General features: G+C 42.4%; 1 pseudogene; it reads right to left on the minus strand.

The window, feature by feature from the left end:
- Positions 1–7,649, minus strand: part of LOC121011969 (PRELI domain containing protein 3B-like) — an 8,276-nt pseudogene extending 627 nt beyond the window's left edge.

Here is a 7,649-nt window from a genome sequence, read left to right on the forward strand (position 1 = left end):
CTCAGTTTGTTCTCAGTTTTTAAGAGTCTCTTATGCTTTGGCTCTCTTCCACTCTAACCTCTTTTTTTTTTTTTTTTTCCTTCCCCTCCCCCATGGGTTTCTGTTAAGTTTCTCAGGATCCACATAAGAGTGAAACCATATGGTATCTGTCTTTCTCTGTATGGCTTATTTCACTTAGCATAACACTCTCCGGTTCCATCCATGTTGCTACAAAGGGCCATATTTCATTCTTTCTCATTGCCACATAGTACTCCATTGTGTATATAAACCACAATGTCTTTATCCGTTCATCAGTTGATGGACATTTAGGCTCTTTCCATAATTTGGCTGTTGTTGAGAGTGCTGCTATAAACATTGGGGTAGAAGAGCCCCTATGCATCAGTACTCCTGTATCCCTTGGGTAAATTCCTAGCAGTGCTATTGCTGGGTCATAGGGTAGGTCTATTTTTAATTTTCTGAGGAACCTCCACACTGTTTTCCAGTGTGGCTGCACCAATTTGCATTCCAGATTGGCTGCACCAATTTGCATTCCCACCAACAGTACAAGAGGGTTCCCATTTCTCCACCTCCTCTCCAGCATTTATAGTCTCCTGATTTTTTCATTTTGGCCACTCTGACTGGCGTGAGGTGATATCTGAGTGTGGTTTTGATTTGTATTTCCCTGATGAGGAGCAACGTTGAGCATCTTTTCATGTGCCTGTTGGCCATCTGGATGTCTTCTTTAGAGAAGTGTCTATTCATGTTTTCTGCCCATTTCTTCACTGGGTTACTTGTTTTTCAGGTGTGGAGTTTGGTGAGCTCTTTATAGATTTTGGATACTAGCCCTTTGTCCGATATGTCATTTGCAAACATCTTTTCCCATTCCGTTGGTTGCCTTTTAGTTTTGTTGGTTGTTTCCTTTGCTGTGCAGAAGCTTTTTATCTTCATAAGGTCCCAGTAGTTCATTTTTGCTTTTAATTCCCTTGCCTTTGGGGATGTGTCGAGTAAGAGATTGCTATGGCTGAGGTCAGAGAGGTCTTTTCCTGCTTTCTCCTCTAGGGTTTTGATGGTTTCCTGTCTCATATTCAGGTCTTTTATCCATTTTGAGTTTCTTTTTGTGAATGGTGTGAGAAAGTGGTCTAGTTTCAACCTTCTGCATGTTGCTGTCCAGTTCTCCCAGCACCATTTGTTAAAGAGACTGTCTTTTTTCCATTGGATGTTCTTTCCTGCTTTGTCAAAGATGAGTTGGCCATACGTTTGTGGGTCTAGTTCTGGGGTTTCTATTCTATTCCATTGGTCTATGTGTCTGTTTTTGTGCCAATACCATGCTGTCTTGATGATGACAGCTTTGTGTAGAGGCTAAAGTCTGGGATTGTGATGCCTCCTGCTTTGGTTAGGGTTAGGGTTAGGGTTGGCTATTCAGGGCCTTTTGTGGTTCCATATAAATTTTAGGATTGCTTGTTCTAGTTTCGAGAAGAATGCTGGTATAATTTTGATTGGGATTGCATTGAATGTGTAGATAGCTTTGGGTAGTATTGACATTTTGACAATATTCTTCCAGTCCATGAGCACGGAATGTTTTTCCATTTCTTTATATCTTCTTCAATTTACTTCATAAGCTTTCTATAGTTTTCAGCATACGGATCTTTTACATCTTTGGTTACATTTATTCCTAGGTATTTTATGCTTCTTGGTGCAATTGTGAATGGGATCAGTTTCTTTATTTGTCTTTCTGTTGCTTCATTATTAGTGTACAAGAATGCAACTGATTTCTGTACATTGATTTTGTATCCTGCAACTTTGCTAAATTCATGGATCAGTTCTAGCAGACTTTTGGTGGAATCTATCGGGTTGTCCATGTATAATATCATGTCATCTGCAAAAAGTGAAAGCTTAACTTCATCTTTGCCAATTTTGATGCCTTTGATTTCCTTTTGTTGTCTGATTGCTGATGCTAGCACTTCCAACACTATGTTAAACAACAGCGGTGAGAGTGGACATCCCTGTCGTGTTCCTGATCTCAGGGGGAAAGCTGTCAGTTTTTCCCCACTGAGGATGATGTTAGTTGTGGGCTTTTCATAAATGGCTTTTATGATGTTTAAGTATGTTCCTTCTATCCCGACTTTCTCAAGGGTTTTTATTAAGAAAGGGTGCTGGATTTTGTCAAAGGCCTTTTCTGCATCGATTGACAGGATCATATGGCTCTTATCTTTTCTTTTATTAATGTGATGTATCACGTTCATTGATTTGCGAATGTTGAACCAGCCCTGCAGCCCAGGAATGAATCCCACTTGATCATGGTGAATAATTCTTTTTATATGCTGTTGAATTCGATTTGCTAGTATCTTATTGAGAATTTTTGCATCCATATTCATCAGGGATATTGGCCTGTAGTTCTCTTTTTTTACTGGGTCTCTGTCTGGTTTAGGAAGTAAGTAATAGTTGCTTCATAGAACGACTCTGGAAGTTTTCCTTCCCTTTCTATTTTTTGGAATAGCTTGAGAAGGATAGGTATTATTTCTGCTTTAAACGTCTGGTAGAACTCCCCTGGGAAGCCATCTGGTCCTGGACTCTTATTTGTTGGGAGATTTTTGATGACTGATTCAATTTCTTCGCTGGTTATGGGTCTGTTCAAGGTTTCTATTTCCTCCTGATTGAGTTTTGGAAGCATGTGGGTGTTTAGGAATTTGTCCATTTCTTCCAGGTTGTCCAATTTGTTGGCATATAATTTTTCATAGTATTCCCTGATAATTGTTTGTATCTCTGAGGGATTGGTTGTAATAATTCCATTTTCATTCATGATTTTATCTATTTGGGTCATCTCCCTTTTCTTTTTGAGAATCCTGGCAAGAGGTTTCTCAATTTTGTTTATTTTTTCAAAAAACCAACTCTTGGTTTCATTGATCTGCTCTACAGTTTTTTAGATTCTATATTGCTTATTTCTGCTCTGATCTTTATTATTTCTCTTCTTCTGCTGGATTTAGGCTGTCTTTGCTGTTCTGCTTCTATTTCCTTTAGGTGTGCTGTTAGATTTTGTATTTGGGATTTTCCTGTTTCATGAGATAGGCCTGGATTGCAATGTATTTTCCTCTCAGGACTGCCTTCGCTGCATCCCAACGCGTTTGGATTGCTGTATTTTCATTTTCGTTTGTTTCCATATATTTTTTAATTTCTTCTCTGATTGCCTGGTTGACCCATTCATTCTTTAGTAGGGTGTTCTTTAACTTCCATGCTTTTGGAGGTTTTCCAGACTTTTCCTGTGGTTGATTTCAAGCTTCATAGCATTGTGGTCTGAAAGTATGCATGGTATGATCTCAATTCTTGTATACTTATGAAGGGCGGTTTTGTGACCCAGTATGTGATCTATCTTGGAGAATGTTCCATGTGCACTCGAGAAGAAAGTATATTCTGTTGCTTTGGGATGCAGAGTTCTAAATATATATCAAGTCCATCTGATCCAATGTATTATTCAGGGCCCTTGTTTCTTTATTGACTGTGTGTCTAGATGATCTATCCATTTCTGTAAGTGGAGTGTTAAAGTCGCCTGCAATTACCACATTCTTATCAATAAGGTTGCTTATGTTTGTGAGTAATTGTTTTATATATTTGGGGGCTCCTGTATTCGGCGCATAGACATTTATAATTGTTAGCTCTTCCTGATGGAGAGATCCTGTGATTATTATATAATGTCCTTCTTCATCTCTTGTTACAGCCTTTAATTTAAAGTCTAGTTTGTCTGATATAAGTATGGCTACTCCAGCTTTCTTTTGACTTCTAGTGGCATGATAAATAGTCTCCATCCCCTCACTCTCAATCTGAAGGTGTCCTCAGGTCTAAAATGAGTCTCTTGTAGACAGCAAATAGATGGGACTTGTTTTTTTTTATCCATTCTGATACCCTATGTCTTTTGGTTGGCACATTTAGTCCATTTACATTCAGTGTTATTATAGAAAGATATGGGTTTAGAGTCACTGTGATGTCCATAGGTTTCATGCTTGTAGTAATGGCTCTGGTAATTTGTCTCACAGGATCCCCCTTAGGATCTCTTGTAGGGCTGGTTTAGTGGTGATGAATTCCTTCGGTGTTTGTTTGTTTCGGAAGACCTTTATCTCTCCTTCTATTCTAAATGACAGACTTGCTGGGTAAAGGATTCTCGGCTGCATATTTTTTCTGTTCGTCATATTGAAGATCTCCTGCCATTCCTTTCTGGCCTGCCAAGTTTCAGAAGAGAGATCAGTCACGAGTCTTATAGGTCTCCCTTTATATGTTAGAACATGTTCATCTCTAGCTGCTTTCAGAGTTCTCTCTTTATCCTTGTATTTTGCCAGTTCCACTATGATATGTCGTGCAGAAGATCGATTCAAGTTACGTCTGAAGGGAGTTCTCTGTGCCTCTTGGATTTCAATGCCTTTTTCCTTCCCCCGTTCAGGGAAGTTCTCAGCTATTATTTCTTCAAGTACACCTTCAGCACCTTTCCCTCTCTCTTCCTCCTCTGGAATACCAATTATGTGTATATTATTTCTCTTTAGTGCATCACTTAGTTCTCTAATTATCCCCTCATACTCCTGGATTCTTTTTTATCTCTCTTTTTCTCAGCTTCTTCTTTTTCCATAATTGTATCTTCTAGTTCACCTATTCTCTCCTCTGCCTCTTCAATCCGAGCTGTAGTTGTCTCCATTTTATTTTGCAGCTCATTGATAGCATTTTTTACCTCCACCTGGCTGTTCCTTAGTCCCTTGATCTCTGTAGCAAGAGATTCTCTGCTGTCCTTTATACTGTTTTCAAGCCCAGCGATTAATTTTATGACTATTATTCTAAATTCACTTTCTGTTATATTGTTTAAATCATTTTTTATCAGTTCATTAGCTGTTGTTATTTCCTGGATGTTTTTCTGAGGGGAATTCTTCCGTTTCGTCATTTTGGATAGTCCCTAGAGTGGTGCGGGGCTGTGGGGCAATTCCCCTGTGCTGTCTTGAATAACGTGCATTGGTGGGCGGGACCGCATTCAGACCTGATGTCTGCCCGCAGCCCACCACTGGGGCCACAGTCAGACTGGTGTTTGCCTTTTCTTCCCCTCTCCTAGGGGTGGGATTCACTGTGGGGTGGCGTGGCCCATCTGGGCTACTTGCACACTGCCAGGCTTGTGGTGCTGGGGATCTGGCATATTAGCTGGGGTGGATCGGCTAGGTGCACAGGGGCAGGAGGGGCAGGTTCAGCTCGCTTTTCCTTCGGAGATCCGCTTCGGGAGGGGCCCTGCAGTACCGGGATGGAGTCAGACCTGCCGGAGGGATGGATCTGCAGAAGCACAGCGTTTGGTGTCTGCGCAGTGCAAGCAAGTTCCCTGGCAGGAACTGGTTCCGTTTGGGATTTTGGCTGGGGGATGGTTGAGGGAGATGGAGCTGGCGAGCGCCTTTGTGCCCCGCCAAGCTGAGCTCTGTCATCCGGGGCTCAACTCTCCTTCCTGTTGTCCTCCAGCCCTCCTGTTCTCCGAGCAGAGCTGTTAGCTTATAACCTTCCAGATGTCAAGTCCCCCTTGCTGTCAGAACACACTCCGGCCCCTCCGCTTTTGCAAGCCAGACTGGGGGGCTCTGCTTGTCAGGTGGGCCGCCCCTCCCCCTCCCCGGCTCCCTCCCACCAGTCCGTGGAGCGCGCACCGCCTCCCCGCCCCTCCTACCCTCTTTCGTGGGCCTCTCGTCTGCACTTGGCTCCGGAGACTCCGTTCTGCTAGTCTTCTGGCAGTTTTCTGGGTTATTTAGGCAGGTGTAGGTGGAATCTAACTGATCAGCAGGACGCGCGGTGAGCCCAGAATCCTCCTACACCGCCATCTTCCCAGGATCTCCGCTGCACATGTTTTAGTTCTTGCTGCACCAATAAGAGATTTCACAATGGAAGGCAGTCCCCTCTGTACTGAGAAGTCTACGGCTGTGCAGCTTTCCAGGGGGATCTGTCTGTCCAGTACATCGGTTGCAGCCATGCTTGGGTTCATAGGTTTTGGGTTATTTCTGCACTGCAGCTGTTTTAACAGTTTCCCATGGGTAGTCAAAGACCTGCTCTGAAGTCTACATCTTTATGGTGCTGGTACCTGCATGAAGTCCAGGGGTCCCCTGGAGGACAAGGAGGCCAAAAAGTCACACTTGCCCCTGCCCTGCCCCCAGCTACCCCACCGCCATTTTAATTTCTATTTTTTTTTTAATGTTTATTTTTGAGAGAGAGAGAGAGAGAGTGTGTGAGCAGGGGAGGGGCAGAGAGAGGGAGACACAGAATCTGAAGCAGGCTCCAGGCTCTGAGCTGACAACAGAGCTTGATGTGGGGCTCAAACTCATGGACCGCGAGAGCATGACCTGAGCTGCAGTCAGACACTTAACCGAGCCACCCTGGTGCTCCTGAATTTCTTTTAAATAATCTCTTGCTGTATAGGGAGAAGGTAGGTCTCTGTATCTTATGTTGTTTCCGGTGATGTGCATTGTGTAGGCCCCAAGCTGGATTTCTGGGATATGTGTTTCCACATCAACCTGGGCAGGTGGAGCTGATGGTCTATCAAAATTCCCAGTATATGTAATGTTTAATGACAATAATATGTATCATCTGGCTATTTGGGAAGGCAGAAAGGAAGGACACAGTGGATTTTGCCCATTTCCAATAGCAATGCCTGGTCTGGCTCTTGTCTGCTTGTGAATTTGTGAGGGAGGTGGCTACCAGTATCACCACTTGGAAGAGGAAAATAGAAACTGGGGCTAGAAGAGGAACTTTGTGCAAGTTCCCCCATACCCAGATTCACACTGACTAAAAAGTCACATGAAGCGGAGGGCACCTGTTTTTTGATGAAATGTGAACAGTAGTGGCTGGAGAGGCACAGAGTGCTCCTATCTGGTAGTCTGTGGGCTTTCTCCACCCGGCCCCTGCACGAGCAGCCCAGTAATCTGAAAGAGGCATTCAAATTTGAAAGTCTAGATAACCCCAGCACCTGGCATATGCTGTATGTGCAGTTTCATTTTTACATGGGAAATGTTTCTGTCCAAAATTATATTCAAGAAACCAAGGTATAGAAAGACTTTACTTGGGATGTGAATTTGTATATTTTCATAGTAGACCTACTTAGGTCCATAAGCTGTCCTTTGCAGATTATTTTCATTATCAAAAGAATTTCAACCCATAATTTTTGTAGCCAGATCAGATTTTCACCTAAATCTCTATGGATAAACAATAAGGAAAAATTCCCTAGTGAGTGGGGTGGATGATGTTGCCATTTTAACTGTGGCTCTGTAGCCACTCCCTTGTATTCTACTCCCAGAGCACATGGAAGCATGCAGCCAGGTGAGCCCTGCAGTCCACACGGGTCTGCTGTGAGGATGCATGGCTGTGGAGCACATTGCTGTGTTGCCAGCCCAGCAGCATTCCCGAACTTAAACTATATGATGTATTTTTGTATTTAATTTCCCAAATAAAATAGTAAGTATATTATTTACTTGAAATGAATGTATACTAGCTGGAAATTTGGAATTTGGGGGCTTTATTGATTTATATTGACTACCTTTCTATTTAGAATTGTGGTTAGATTTTTAAACATGTTTTTTTTTAAATAATTAAATCTTTTTTTTTAATTTACATCCAAATTAGTTAGCATATAGTGCACCAATGATTTCAGTATATTCCTTAGTACCCTTACCCAT

The sequence above is a fragment of the Herpailurus yagouaroundi genome, unplaced genomic scaffold, assembly GCF_014898765.1.
Source record: "Herpailurus yagouaroundi ecotype Mexico unplaced genomic scaffold, PumYag 196, whole genome shotgun sequence".
In the NCBI taxonomy this organism is placed as follows: domain Eukaryota; kingdom Metazoa; phylum Chordata; class Mammalia; order Carnivora; family Felidae; genus Herpailurus; species Herpailurus yagouaroundi.